Source organism: Rhinatrema bivittatum, chromosome 10 (assembly GCF_901001135.1).
Source record: "Rhinatrema bivittatum chromosome 10, aRhiBiv1.1, whole genome shotgun sequence".
In the NCBI taxonomy this organism is placed as follows: Eukaryota; Metazoa; Chordata; class Amphibia; order Gymnophiona; family Rhinatrematidae; genus Rhinatrema; species Rhinatrema bivittatum.
The window spans coordinates 67,086,818-67,100,765 of NC_042624.1; the positions used below are offsets into that span (position 1 = coordinate 67,086,818).

Below are 13,948 nucleotides of genomic sequence, written 5' to 3' on the forward strand. Positions count from 1 at the left end.
TTGGATCGGCTAACTGACAGCGGTATCAAACGCACTGCGCACAGATGGTTCAAATCATTCCTCCAAAACAGATTCTATAAAGTCAAGATCAACAATAAAGAATCTCACCCCGTCTGTTCCTCTCTGGGAGTTCCTCAGGGATCATCCTTATCCCCTACCCTCTTCAATATTTACCTTTTACCGCTTTGCCAACTCCTCTCCAAACTAAATCTAACCTATTACATGTACGCAGACGACGTGCAAGTACTCATTCCAGTTAAGAAATCACTACAAACAACCCTAGACTTCTGGAACAACTGCCTTCAAGATATCAACAACCTCCTCACAAGCCTTAACACCAATAAAACGGAACTATTCCTCGTCTCACAAGACAGCAACTATGCAGTTTCCAACGCGCCCCCCATAAGGCAACCATCCTTCTCCCCTCAAGTCAGAAACCTCAGAGTCTTAATGGACAACCAACTGAACCTAAAAAGATTCATCAACACCACCGCAAAGGAAGGCTTTTTAAATTACAAGTTCTAAAACGGCTGAGACCGCTCCTTCACTTCCAAGACTACCGTTCAGTTCTACAAGCAATAATCTTTTCAAAAATTGACTATTGCAATTCACTTCTACTCGGCCTTCCAGCGAACACCATTAAACCCTTACAGATGTTGAAAAACGCCTCAGCCAGGATATTGACTAAGACCAACAAAAGAAATCATATTACTCCCATCCTAATGAATCTGCATTGGCTCCCAATTAAATTCAGAATAATGTACAAAGTACTAACGATCATACACAAAACCATTAACAATCTCATTCCTCTGGAGCTCAATTTCCCGTTTCAGCTACATTTACCCTCCAGACCGGTGAGATCTGCTTATAGAAATACCCTCTTTGCCCCACCCATCAAAACTTCTTTAAGAAAACGAGCTCTATCCACTTCGGGCCCTGCCCAATGGAACTCTCTTCCACCAGAACTCCGGCTAGAACAATGCCATATCACCTTCAAAAAAAAGACTCAAAACTTGGCTGTTTGACCAAGCTTTTCACTCATGCAGTGAATCTTCCTAGGTCATCACCTCATACCAACAGACTAGTTTTCAGGCTAGTACTCCAACTCGACAGAGAATAAATCTAATTTGGCTCCGTTCTTACCCTTAGTTAATTCAATATTCATTCAGATCGTTAGCCAGTTCTTCTCCAGCCCCACAAAAAAATCCTTTTATTTATTGTTACGTTGATCCTGTTCCATTGCTCTAAGTTTTTATCCCTTAAATGTAAAAGCATTCTTACATGCTAGTTATTGTTATACTGTAAACCGAATTGATATGTAATTTGCTACATGAATTTCGGTATATAAAAGTGTTAAATAATAAATAAATAAATAATAAGCTGCTAAGCTTCCTTCAGGGGGTTTTCAATGGAGGGCAGTTTTGTCAGCGGTAGCTGTACAAGATAGCTTTGGTAGCAGTGAGCGTGAGATGGCAGTGATGAGATGAGATGATCTGTCTCCTACATGAGCTTCCCTTCCTTGCATGAAATGTTTTTCTGGGTTGTACAGAAAGCAGAGTAGCTTACCTGTAACAGGTGTTCTCCCAGGATAGCAGGATGTAGTCCTCACATGTGGGTGATGTCAGACGGAGCCCTGTCACGGAATACTTTTGTCAAAGTTTCTAGAACTTTGACTGGCACACTGAGCAGGCAGGTTTCATGAGGGCTAACATCCTGCTGTCCTGTGAAAACACCTGTTACAGGTAAGCAACATTTGCTTTCTCACAGGACAAGCAGGATGTCTGAGAAATGCACCAAATGTACCCAGGTGGGCAAGGCACTAGGGACTGGGATAAAATTTGGTCGAGGGCATCCTAAACCCTAACGGGTAGGCGGAAGGGTGTTGATACATCACGTTGTAAACAGGTTACGAAGGACAGACTGGCCGAAGATGGAATCTTGTCTTCCGGCTTTGTCCAAGCAATAGTGGGGGCTGCAAAGGTGTGGAGAGAACTCCAGGTGGCAGCCCTGCAAATGTCAGGAAGCGGCACCGATCATAGGTGTGCTACCGAAGTCGCCATGGCCCTCACAGGGTGTGCTTTAACACGGTCCTGAAATGGAATGCCCGCTTGCTGATAGCAAAAGGATATGAAGTCCGCCAACCAGGAGGAGAGAGTCTGCTTACCCACAGGCTTCCCTAACTTGTTAGGGTGGAAAGAGACAAACAATTGAGTGCTTTCCCTGTGGGTAGCTGTACGGTCTAGGTCAGGGGTGGGCAATTCTGGTCCTCGAGGGCTGCAAACCGGTTGTGTTTTCAGGATATCCCTAATGAATATGCATGAAAAATATTTACATATGACTGAGGCAGAGTGCATGCAAATCTCTCTCGTGCATATTCATTAGGGATATCCTGAAAACCCGACCGGTTTGCGGCCCTCGAGGACTGGAATTGCCCATCCCTGGTTTAGGTAGAATGCTAGAGCCCGTTTACAGTCAAGGGTATGCAGAGCCTGTTCTCCTGGATTGGAATGGGGCCTGGGAAAGAAGGTAGGTAGTATAATGGATTGATTAATGTGAAACTCCAATACTACCTTAGGCAAGAACTTAGGGTGAGTGCGGAGTACCGCCCGGTCCTGCAGAAGTTCAGTGTAAGGCGGATAGGTAACTAGGGCCTGTAATTCATTAACTCTGCGAGCTGAAGTGATTGCCAGAAGGAAAATCACTTTCCATGTGAGATAGCGAAGATCACAGGAGTGATGAGGCTCGAATGGTGGTTTCATGAGCCGACCCAAAACCAAGCTGAGGATCCAAGATGGGGCCGGAGGACGCACTGGAGGCTTGAGGTGAAGCAAGCCTTTCAGAAAACGTGTTACAAGGGGTTGTACTGATATAGGAACATCCCCGACACCTTTATGGAAGGTGGCTACCGCACTGATATGCATTCTGATGGAAGACGTTTTTAGACCTGACTCTGATAAGTGCCAGAGATAGTCCAAAAACTTCGTGATTGGACAGGTAAAGGGATCAAGGGACTGAGAAGAGCACCATGACGTGAACCTGTTCCATTTGTAAGAGTAAGATTTTCTCGTGGAAGGCTTCCGTGAAGCAATCAAGACGCGGGAAACTGGTTCAGAAAGGTTAAGTGGTTGAAGGATTAACCTTTCAACATCCATGCCGTCAGGGACAAGGCGCGAATGTTGGGGTGGTGGAGGCACCCGTCGTTTTGAGTGATCAGAAGCAGGTCCTTTCCCAAGGGAATGTGCATGCAAATGGAGAAATCCTGCAGTTTTGGAAACCACACTTGGCATGGCCAGTGAGGTGCTAACAGGATCATAGTTCCCTTGTCCAGACGTAACTTCACAAGAGTCTTCGAGAAAAGAGGAAGTGGAGGGAATGCATAGAGTAGACCGGTTGCCCACGAGAGGGAGAATGAGTCTCTGCACTGAGAATGTTTGCTGCGAATGAGAGAGCAGAAGTTCTCTACTTTGCGGTTTTGAGGAGACGCAAAGAGGTCTATTTCAGGATATCCCCATTGTTGGAAGATGGAGTTCGCTACCGAGGGGTTGAGAGACCACTCGTGAGATTGAAAGAGGCGACTCAGCTTGTCTGCCAACACATTGTCCACTCCTGGCAAGTAGGTGGCCCTGAGGTACATCGAATGGGAGACAGCTTCCGCCCATATCTGTGCAGCTTCCTGACAAAGAAGGAAGGAGCCCGTGCCTCCCTGTTTGTTGATGTACCACATGGCCACCTGGTTGCCCGTCTGAATCAGGATAACTTGATTTGAGAGGCAATCATGAAATGCCTTGAGAGCATATCTGATTGCTCGAAGCTCCAGGAAATTTATTTGGTGTTTGACTTCCTCTGGAGACCAAGATCCTTGTGTCTGCAGATTGGCCATGTTGGCTCCCCAACCGAGGTTGGAAGCATTTGTGGTGAGAGTGATTTGTGGGTCTGGAGCCTGGAAGGGCAAGCCCTGGAGTAGATTGATCTGATTTTTCCACCAGGCGAGAGACAGACTGAGTGAGTCGGTGACATGGACAACGGTCGACAGAGGCTGAATGGATTGAGTCCATTGAGACCTCAGAGTCCAGTGCATGAGTCTCATGGCCAAGTGGGCCATTGGTGTGACATGGACTGAGGATGCCATGTGTCCCAGAAGGACAAGAAACTGGCGTGCAGTCGCAGAGTGCTGAGACTGCAGTTGGTGAGCAAGATACGAAAGAGTCAGTGCTCATTGTCGAGGCGGTTTTTGATAAGGTCTCGTGGCACGGGATCTGGTTGGTGGCGGGTAAGACTTCTTCGGGCAGAAGAAGGACTTCTTAGAATCCTTTCTGAAGGGCTGTTTTGAAGAGACGTCGGAAGGCATCAGAGAGAGCTGTCTTAGGGTCTCATGATGGTCCTTTAGTTCCGCCACCATCCGTTGAATCTGTTCACCAAACAGATTATCTCCGACACAAGGCAGGTCGGATAACCTGTCTTGTACTTCCGGGCAAAGGTCAGAAGACTTGTGCCAGGCCCACTGTCTCGCCGAAATAGCAGCTGCAGTTACTCTAGTAGAAGTATCAAAGATGTCATAAGATGTTCTGATCTCATGTTTGCCTGCCTCAAAACCCTTGTTTACAAGGGTTTATAGTTGTTCTTGAAATTGCTGAGGCAGGGAGTCCGAGAAGTCCTGTATCTGCTTAAAAATGACCCTGTTATACTGGGTGATATAAAGCTGATAGGCGGCAATTCGGGAGATGAGCATTGACCCTTGGAAGACTCAGCAAAAATTGGTATCTAGGAACTTCTGTTCATTGTCAGGGGGAACAGAAGAGTGAGGCTTTGACCTCTTCGCTCTCTTCTGTGCAGACTACCACGACAGAGTGGTGATCCAGTTGTGATTTCTGAAAACCTGGAGCTGACTGCATCAAACAGGTAGTGTCAGCTTTCCTGTGTACTGGAGCAATGGAGCGAGGATGTTCCCAGTTCTTCTTAAGGAGATCCAGAAGGACCTGATGGATGGGAATAGAGGTGATTACCTTGGGAGCATCCAGGAATTGGAGCAACTCCATCATCTGGTGCCTATCATCCTGTTCAGTCTGTAATTGGAAGGGAACAAATTCAGAAATTTCCTTCAAAAAGTTTATAAAGGAGAGGTCCTAATTTCAGTGGGTGAAGGTGGTGAAGCTAAATCATCTGTGTCTGTCGAGGAATCATCAGCCCAGGTATCATAAGGATCAGCACGTGTCCCTCTAGGAACGTGTCCCTCTAGATGGAATACCTGAAGGTCCCGGTCTAGGCTCCGAAGGAGTCGGAGGAATTATCAGAGGCACCGATGATGGCATCGAAGGCACCAGCGCAGGCATCGAGGGCATCGATGGATGGCTCGGTGGCGCCTATGGAAGTATCGGCACCGATGGTTGGATCAGTGGCGAGGGACGTATCAGCATCGATGGCTGACGCAGAAATCCCGATGGAGGGATGCGGAACGGTGTATCTCCTCCCGATGACACTAAGTGGGGAGGGCATCGGAGCCATCGGAGACCTGGGATCCATCAGTGGAAAAGCGGCCATAAGCACTTCCATCCTAGACAGCAGCGGTGCCAGTGCTGCCGGAATCAGGTCTATGATTGGTTCCACAGAAACCTGAAGTTGTTGCATCGCCTTGTCGATGGCCTCCTGAACCATCCAGTCCAGTTCTTCTCGGAGACCTGGAGCAAGCAGCCCCGGCTCCGGAACAGAAGAGGGAGGCAGAGGCACAGCCAGAGGGACCACCGTTAAAGGCGGAGTCGCGGCTCCCAATCCCCTGTTGGGTGAGGGTTGCCTCGGTGACCCGGTCGCAGAAACGGTGGGTGCCTTTTCTGGACGGGGTTTCTTCAACAGCGGCTCGGACGATGGCAAGGTCGATGATTTTGCTCCCTCAATGGTCCGAAACTTACGGTGTCGATGGCGATGTTTGTCCCTGCGATCCCCTCGGTCCTGAGGGGGAGTAGAGGGTGTCGATGGCCGAAAAGTTGTCTATGCCGGGCGGTCACCGGCCAGTGGTCGATGCTGGCGCGAAGTTGACGGTGCCGGCTCTGACGACGTCGATGCAATGGACGGAGTCAGGGTTTGAGCACGGAAGAGAAGTTCCATCTTCTCCATTCTGGCCTTGCGACCCTTTGGTGTCATTAGGGCACATTTGGTGCAGGCCCAGACATCATGCTCGCGTCTTAGACACATTACACAGACTTTATGGGGGTCTGTGAAGGACATGGCTGAGGAGCTGCTTGCAGTTTTTGTTTTCGTGTCTGACGAGACTGGGCTTTTTGAAACTGTCTCGTAGAACGAATTCTAGATGGTGGTGGGTAGGATTTCTTCGGGCAGAAGAATGACAGAGTCCTTCCAGAAGGGTTGTTTTGCAGAGTACTCAGAAGGTATCAGAGAGAACTGTCTTAAGGTCTCATGATGATCCTTGAGTTCCGCCACTGTTCGTTGAATCTGCTCGCCAAACAGATTATCTCCTACACAAGGCAGGTCGGATAGTCTGTCTTGTACTTCAGGGTGAAGGTCGGAAGACTTGAGCCAGGCCCATCGTTTTGCTGAGATAGCAGCTGCAGATACCCTGGTAGCAGTATCAAAGATGTCATAAGATGATCTGATCTCATGCTTGCCTGCCTCAAAACCCTTGTTTACTAGGGTTTGGAGCTGATCTTGAAATTGCTGAGGCAGGGGGTCTGTTAAGTCTTGTATCTGCTTAAATAAGACCCTATTATATTGGGTCATATAGAGCTGATAAGAGGCAATTCTAGAGATGAGCATTGCTTCCTGGAAGACACGGCGACCAATGGCATCTAGAAACTTCTGTTCCTTGCCTGGGAGGAAGGAAGTGTGAGGTTTTGATCTCCTTGCTCTTTTCTGGGCAGATTCTACAACCATAGATTGGTGATCCAATTGGGGCTTGTGAAAACCTGGAGCTGACTGGATGAGATAGGTGGTGTCAGCTTTCCTGTGGACTGGGGCCACAGAGCTAGGATGTTCCCAGTTCTTTTTGAGGAGATCCAGAAGAACCTGGTGGATAGGGATGGAGGTTATTTCCTTGGGAGCATCAAGGAATTGTAACAGCTCCATCATTTGATGCCTGTCATCTTGTTCAGTCTGTAATTGGAAGGGAACCAATTCAGACATCTCCTTCACAAAATTTATAAAGGAAAGGTCCTCTGGAGAACGCTTTCTGCTTTCAGTAGGTGAAGGTGGTGAAGGCAAATCCTCGGTGTCTGGAGAAGAATCATCAGTCCAGGTATCGTAGGGATCAGCACCTGTTCCTCTAGGAGCTATAAGAGGGCAGGGAGGTGGGATCCCTGAAGATCCTGGTCTAGGCTCTGAAGGACTGAGTGGAGGCGCAGGCATCGATGGATGGCTCGGTGGCACCGGAAGTATCGGCACCAATGGGTGGATCGGTGGCATCGAGGGACGTATCGGTATCGATGGCTTAGGAATTGGCAGAACTCCCAATGGAGGGATGCGGAATGGTGTTTCTCCCCCCGATGACAAAGCAAGCGGGGAGGGCACTGGAGCCATCGGTGACCTGGGGTCCATTGGTGGAAAAGCGGCCATGAGCTCTTCCATCCTCGAGAGCAGCGGTGCCAATGCTGCTGGAATTGGGCCGATGGTCGGTTCCGCAATCGGTACCAGTGTCGGTGCCAAAGGAACCTGGAATCGATGCATCGCCTTGTCGATGGCCTCCTGAACCATCCAGTCCAGTTCTTCTTGGAGATCTGGAACAAGCAGCCCCGGCTCCGGAACAGAAGGAGGCAGAAGGCACAGCCGGAGGGACCACCGTTAAAGGCAGAGTCGTGGCTCCCGATACCCTGTCGGGTGAGGGTTGCCTTGGTGACCTGGTCGACAAAAAGGTCGGTGCCTTTTCTGGATGGGGTTTCTTCGACGGTGGCTCGGATGATGGCGAGATCGATGATTTCGCTCCCTCGATGGTCCGAGACGTTTGATGCCTGTGGCGATGTTTATCTCCACGATCCCCTCGGTCCTGAGGGGGAGTAGAGGTTGTCGAAGGCCGAGATGTTGTTGATGCCTGACGGTCACCGGCCGGTGGTCGATGCTGGTGCGAAGTTGATGGAACCGATTCTGACGACGTCAATGCAAAAGATGGCGTTGGGGTTTGAGCACGTTAGAGAAGTTCCATCTTCTCCATTCTGGCCTTGCGACCTTTTGGTGTCATTAGGGCACATTTGGTGCAGGTCAAGACATCGTGCTCTCGTCCAATTTACATTACACAGACTTTATGGGGGTCTGTGAAGGACATGGTGCGATTACAGTCCAGGCACCGATGGAACCCTGACGCCATGGCAAAAATTGAGCCGCAGTACGGTCGACGGCTAGTAGGCCACGAGGGCCATACTAGACGGTAATAGACAGAAAAATGGGAAAAAACTTACCGGAGACCGTGGCTTGAAAAAGTTAAAGGAGGGACCCCTGTGGGGCAAATTAACTTCTAGTAATTCCGTGAGGAAAATTCCTGTCAGGAATTTCTGCAGAGCTCCTTAACCGCGAGGCTACTGCTGAGCGGAAAAAAAGAAGACTGAAGGGGGACCCCTGCTGGCTGCAGGGTTAGTGCCATGCTGGGCATGCCCAGTAGGGGCCAGTCAAAGTTCTGGAAACTTTGACAAAAGTGTTCCGTGATTGGACTCCATCCTGTGATGTCACCCATATGTGAGGACTACCATTCTGCTTGTCCTGTGAGAATGCCTACTACAAATCTGAAATATCTCTATTTGGGTGTAAGCATCCTTTAGATCTAGAGAACATAGGTAGTCCCCTTTTTCAAGAAAAAGAGTCAAGGTACCTAAGGAAACCATCTTGAACTTTTCCCTTTTTAGGAACAAATTCAACATCTTTAGGTCTACAATGGAACAGAGTCCCTCTGATTTCTTTGGGATCAGGAAATACTTGGAGTAAAATCCTCACCCTCTTTCTCCTGATGGAAGACTCAACCGCATTAGCCTCTGAGAGGGAAGAGAGCTCAGTTTGTAGCAATACCTGATGATGAGACACAAACCAAGAAGGGTGGGTGATTTGGAGGGATTTACACTAAGTGTAGTCTGTATCGTTTTCATCTTATATTGAGGACCCAAGTATCAGAAAATATTCTAGGGAAGCAGTTTATATAAAACCTTAGCTTGCTTTTGACTGGAAGGTCCTCTGGTACAGGTACACGGGTCTTAGCTTTGCTTTCTATGATCCAGTCAAAACCCTATCCCATATTTTGGCAGGGGTGTTATGTTGTAGCTTTAGGGCCCTTTGCTGCCGAGAGTGAGCACTAGGACCCTGCTGTTAACCGATGGGGCAGAGGAAAGCATCTCCTCATCTGATAGAAATGCCTCCTCATACTTTAGGACCTCCTAGTTGAGGGTGAGTGGGTTTTGAGTGGCAGTAGAGAGGGTCTGAAGCATCTTTAATCAGAGGCACAGCTTCCTTGACCTCATCTCCAAACAGATTCTCTCCACTGCAAGGCACTTCCACGAGTCTATCTTGAATATCTGATTGAAGATCAGATTCTGCAGGTGCCAAAAACCTAGTGAAGACACTCTATGCTAACTCGAAAACGGTTTACCAAACCTTTTTTTTTTTTTTTTTTTTTTTTTTTTTTTAAAACACACCATGCCCTTGTTCACCACTACTTCAAAGTCGTTGTCCTCCTTTTGTAGAGCTGCTCTGTCACTTTATCCACACTCTTTAGAATACCCTGCATATAACCGGCTCAGGAAGAGCTCCATCAAAAAAGTTTCTCCCAAATGAATCCAGAATACAAGAATACTTCCTTGGGGGGGGGAGGGAGGGGCACCGAGACATGGGTTTTATACCTCTTCATTTTTTTGAGAATGGCTTTCACCACCATCCACTGATTGGTGAAGCAGTTGCTGCTTCTCAAATCCTGGAGCCTTCTGGATACAATATTAATCAGCCTTCTTGTTCACTGGAGCCACAGAAGGTACTCTCCCACATCCTCGTCTATTTACTGAAGGATCTTATGGACTGGGACTACAACAATATTGTTAGAGAGGCTCTATGAATTGCAGAACATCTAGCATCTTTGTTCTGGACTTTTCCTCCTTCTGCAAAGTAAATTGGAAGACATCTGTCTGTATAAAGTCTATAAAGGAGAGATTTTCTGGAACAGGCTTTCTCCTTTCCTATGGAGAAGAGACCTATTGATACTCCTAATCAGAAATCCTTGGGACCACAGCAATACTCCCAGGAATATTCTGAGTCCAACAAGATCTTAGAAAAGGGCGTATTTCTGTTGGCCCCTGCACTCTAACTAGCTCCTGCATCTCAGGGAAGTTTCTTCCGCAATGGGCTAGAAATTGCCATCAGTGTGGTAGTAACCGATGTCAATTCCCCTTCGGGAACCAATATCTGTGTCATTCCACTGGGCATCATCGTGCTTTATCTATTATAGGACCAGTTTTATGGAATAATTTATCTAATGAGTTAGGAGCCATGCAGAATCCTAAATTGTTTTGGAAGATGCTTAAGGTTTCTTTTTCAAGAAGCATTTTTTTTGCTATTCCTAGTTACATTTGGATATGCAGTCTTATAATAGTGATATGGTAACGTATCATCTTGTCCATCTATTTATGATGTTTGCAATTGTTTTATAATTCAGGAAACGCAGAAACACAGAATCTCTCCTACTCTCATTAACGGACAACATCGTGATGGGCCTCGACAAAGGTCAATCATATTTGCTAGCTCTGCTAGACATCTCGGCAGCGTTCGACACAGTTAGCCACACAATTCTCATCAACCGTCTGATGGATATAGGCATCTCAGGTTCTGCACTCCTCTGGTTAAAATCCTAAGCGACAGGTATTACAAAGTAAAAATAATTAACAAAGAGTCTCCCCCTGTAGCCGCCAAGCAAGGAGTTCCCCAGGGTTCCTCGCTCTCGCCGACCCTATTCAACATATATCTTCTCCCCCTATGCCAACTACTCAATAACCTCAACCTCACCTATTTCATTTATGCGGATGACGTGCAGATCCTAAGCCCCATCAAGGATCCCATCTCCGACACTCTAAACTATTGGAATAGCTGCCTACACGCTATCAATCTTCTTCTCACAAGCCTCAGCCTTGTTCTCAATACGTCCAAGACTGAACTACTGGTCATCTCCCCCAATGATAATAACCCACTAGCCAACTCTACTAATACACCATTAGTAAATCAAGTCAGAGACCTCGGAGCCATCCTAGACTCCAGAATGAACCTTAAAAAATTCATTAACACCACCACTAAAGAAGGCTTTTACAAACTTCAGGTCCTAAAACAGTTAAGACCTCTCCTTCACTTCCATGACTACCGCTTGGTCCTTCAAGCCATACTATTCTCAAAAATTGACTATTGTAATGCGCTTCTGCTTGGTCTCCCGGTTTCTTCTACCAAACCTCTTCAGATGCTGCAAAACGCTGCAGCCAGGATCCTCACAAACTCTCGCCGTATGGACCACATCACACCGATTTTAAAAATACTTCACTGGCTACCCATCCGCTACAGAATTCTCTTCAAGACACTGACCATCATTCACAAAACCATATTTCAGCAATCCTCTCTCCAACTCACCATACCCATCAAACCACACTCCTCAGCAAGACCAACCAGATCTGCATACAGAGACTCCCTCCAGGTTCCCCCGAACAAATCCACTAAACATAACGCCATTGAAAAACGAGCGCTATCAACTGCTGGTCCGCATCACTGGAATTCTCTCCCGTCAGATCTCCGCAAGGAACATTGTCATATCACATTCAGAAAAAAATTAAAAACATGGCTGTTCGCCCAAGCATTTCCCTGAATAAATCCTTATGGTAACCCACACGGACCAACACTCCACCGTTGCGTCCTCTTTCCGCCTCACAAAGGAACTGTTTTCTGCTAACTGCGCTCTTATATAACTTGCCTAATCGACCCCTCTGTGTAAATTGTATATACGTTTACCATGTAAGCAACTGCTCTCTGCTCACATGCACGGTTCTCCAGTTAGAAAAAAAGGATAGATTAACGATTTCTAACAGTCCTATTCGACATTCCCTGTTGTAATGTAACTTTCGCTTTCAGTGTTAACTGGTTTACCCCCTAGTTTATTGTAAACCGGTATGATAAGACTTGGTCTTGAGCATCGGTATATTAAAAGAATTTAAATAAATAAATAAATAAATAAATGTATGAATATTTGATGTTTGTGTTTTTTATATTATTCTATGTTTGGCTATGTACTCTGCATCTTCCAGTCCAAGGCTGCCTGGATTTTCCTTTCCAGCTCCTCCTCAAACTTTCTGATGCCTGGGAGGCAACGCCATATCTACCTGATATACCAAAGATGTACTGGCAGCTGACACCTGGACCCTTGGAGACTGTAATGATTCTTAGGATTGCACTAAGGATTTGCTCTCCTCACCATGGGAATGCTTCAGGAGAATCAAGGCTGCCTACTACCAGGAGAGAATATCAACTGAGAAAGATGTTAATGCTTATTAGCCTTCACTGATGCATGTGCTCTGAGCTCAATGATGCCAGAATCAAAAAGGCTAAGCCCTTCACTTTTTGGATGGGATGACATGATGGTTAAGTGCACTTCGTGGTGCCCAAGAAGGATGGATCCTTTCGTCCCATTTTAGATCTCAAGGAAATCAACAAGGTCCTCTGGATACCCCGGTTTCGCATGGAAACCCTCCGCTCGGTAATAGCGGCCGTTCATCCGGGGGAGTTCCTAGCTTCCCTGGATCTGACGGAAGCCTACTTACACATTCCGATACGTCCGGACCATCACAGGCTCCTCCGCTTCAAGATACTGGGACAGCATTTCCAGTTCCAGGCCCTCCCCTTCGGGTTGGCGACGGCACCCAGGACGTTCACCAAGATCATGGTGGTGGTGGCGGCTGCGCTCCGGCGAGAGGGCATTCTAGTACATCCTTACCTGGACGATTGGCTCATCCGAGCGAAGTCCCTCTCTCAGGGGCAGCAGGCGGTCGACCGGGTGGTCGGATTTCTGCAGTCTCTAGGCTGGGTAGTCAACTTCGGCAAGAGCAGTCTCCTTCCGTCTCGGCAGCTGGACTTTCTCGGAGCACGCTTCGACACCGCTCAAGGCAAAGTCTTCTTGCGGCCGGACAAGGCCCAGTCGCTGAGGGAGCAAATCCTCCATTTTGCTGCTCTCCAGGTCCCAATAGCGAGGGATTACCTGCAGATCCTGGGCTCGATGGCCTTCGCAATCAACCTGGTACCTTGGGCCTTTGCACACCTGAGGCCCCTACAGATGGCGCTACTCTCGCGGTGGAAACCGGTCTCGCAGGACTATCAGGCGATACTACCTCTGCCGCCGGCGGCCAGACTCAGTCTTCGGTGGTGGCTAGATACTGGAAATAAAGAAATTTCTTCTCTGCGATTTCTTCTCTGCGATTGTCACACCTTCCGCGGCTACTCCATCAGGGTCCGGTATTTTCGGACCAGGCGGAACACTTTTGTCTCGCGGCCTGGCTTTTGAAAGGCAGAGTCTGCTGCGCAAGGGATACGCAGTAACCGTGGTAGACACTCTTCTCAAGGCACGTAAGACCTCCACTTCAGTCGCCTATGTACGGGTCTGGAAGGTGTTTGAGGTCTGGTGTGCTGGACATGGAGCCTCCGCAACGGCGCCTTCGCTCCGTCAGGTCTTGGCCTTCCTCCAGGAGGGCTTGGAGAAGGGTCTCTCCTACAACTCCCTGCGTGTGCAAGTCTCTGCTCTAGCCTCCCTGGCTCGTACCACGGGAAATCCAAATCCTTCGTCTCACCCGGACGTCTCGCGCTTCCTCAAAGGAGTCAAGCACCTGCGGCCGCCGGTGCGACATCCCTATCCCTCCTGGAATCTCAACCTGGTGCTCCGGATCCTTGGTAAGGCTCCCTACGAACCGCTGCGACAGGCCTCCCTTAAGGACGTCACCCTTAAGACGGTGTT

The 13,948-nt window shown here is 48.1% G+C and overlaps 2 protein-coding genes across 6 annotated transcripts in view; one reads left to right on the plus strand and one right to left on the minus strand.

Annotated features, from left to right (window-relative positions):
- The window catches only part of RALGPS2 (Ral GEF with PH domain and SH3 binding motif 2), a 785,699-nt gene that overhangs the window by 452,467 nt on the left and 319,284 nt on the right, over nt 1-13,948 (minus strand). The window lies entirely within an intron of this gene.
- Nucleotides 1-13,948, plus strand: part of ANGPTL1 (angiopoietin like 1) — a 164,130-nt gene that overhangs the window by 109,380 nt on the left and 40,802 nt on the right. The gene's annotated exons all lie outside the window — the stretch shown is intronic.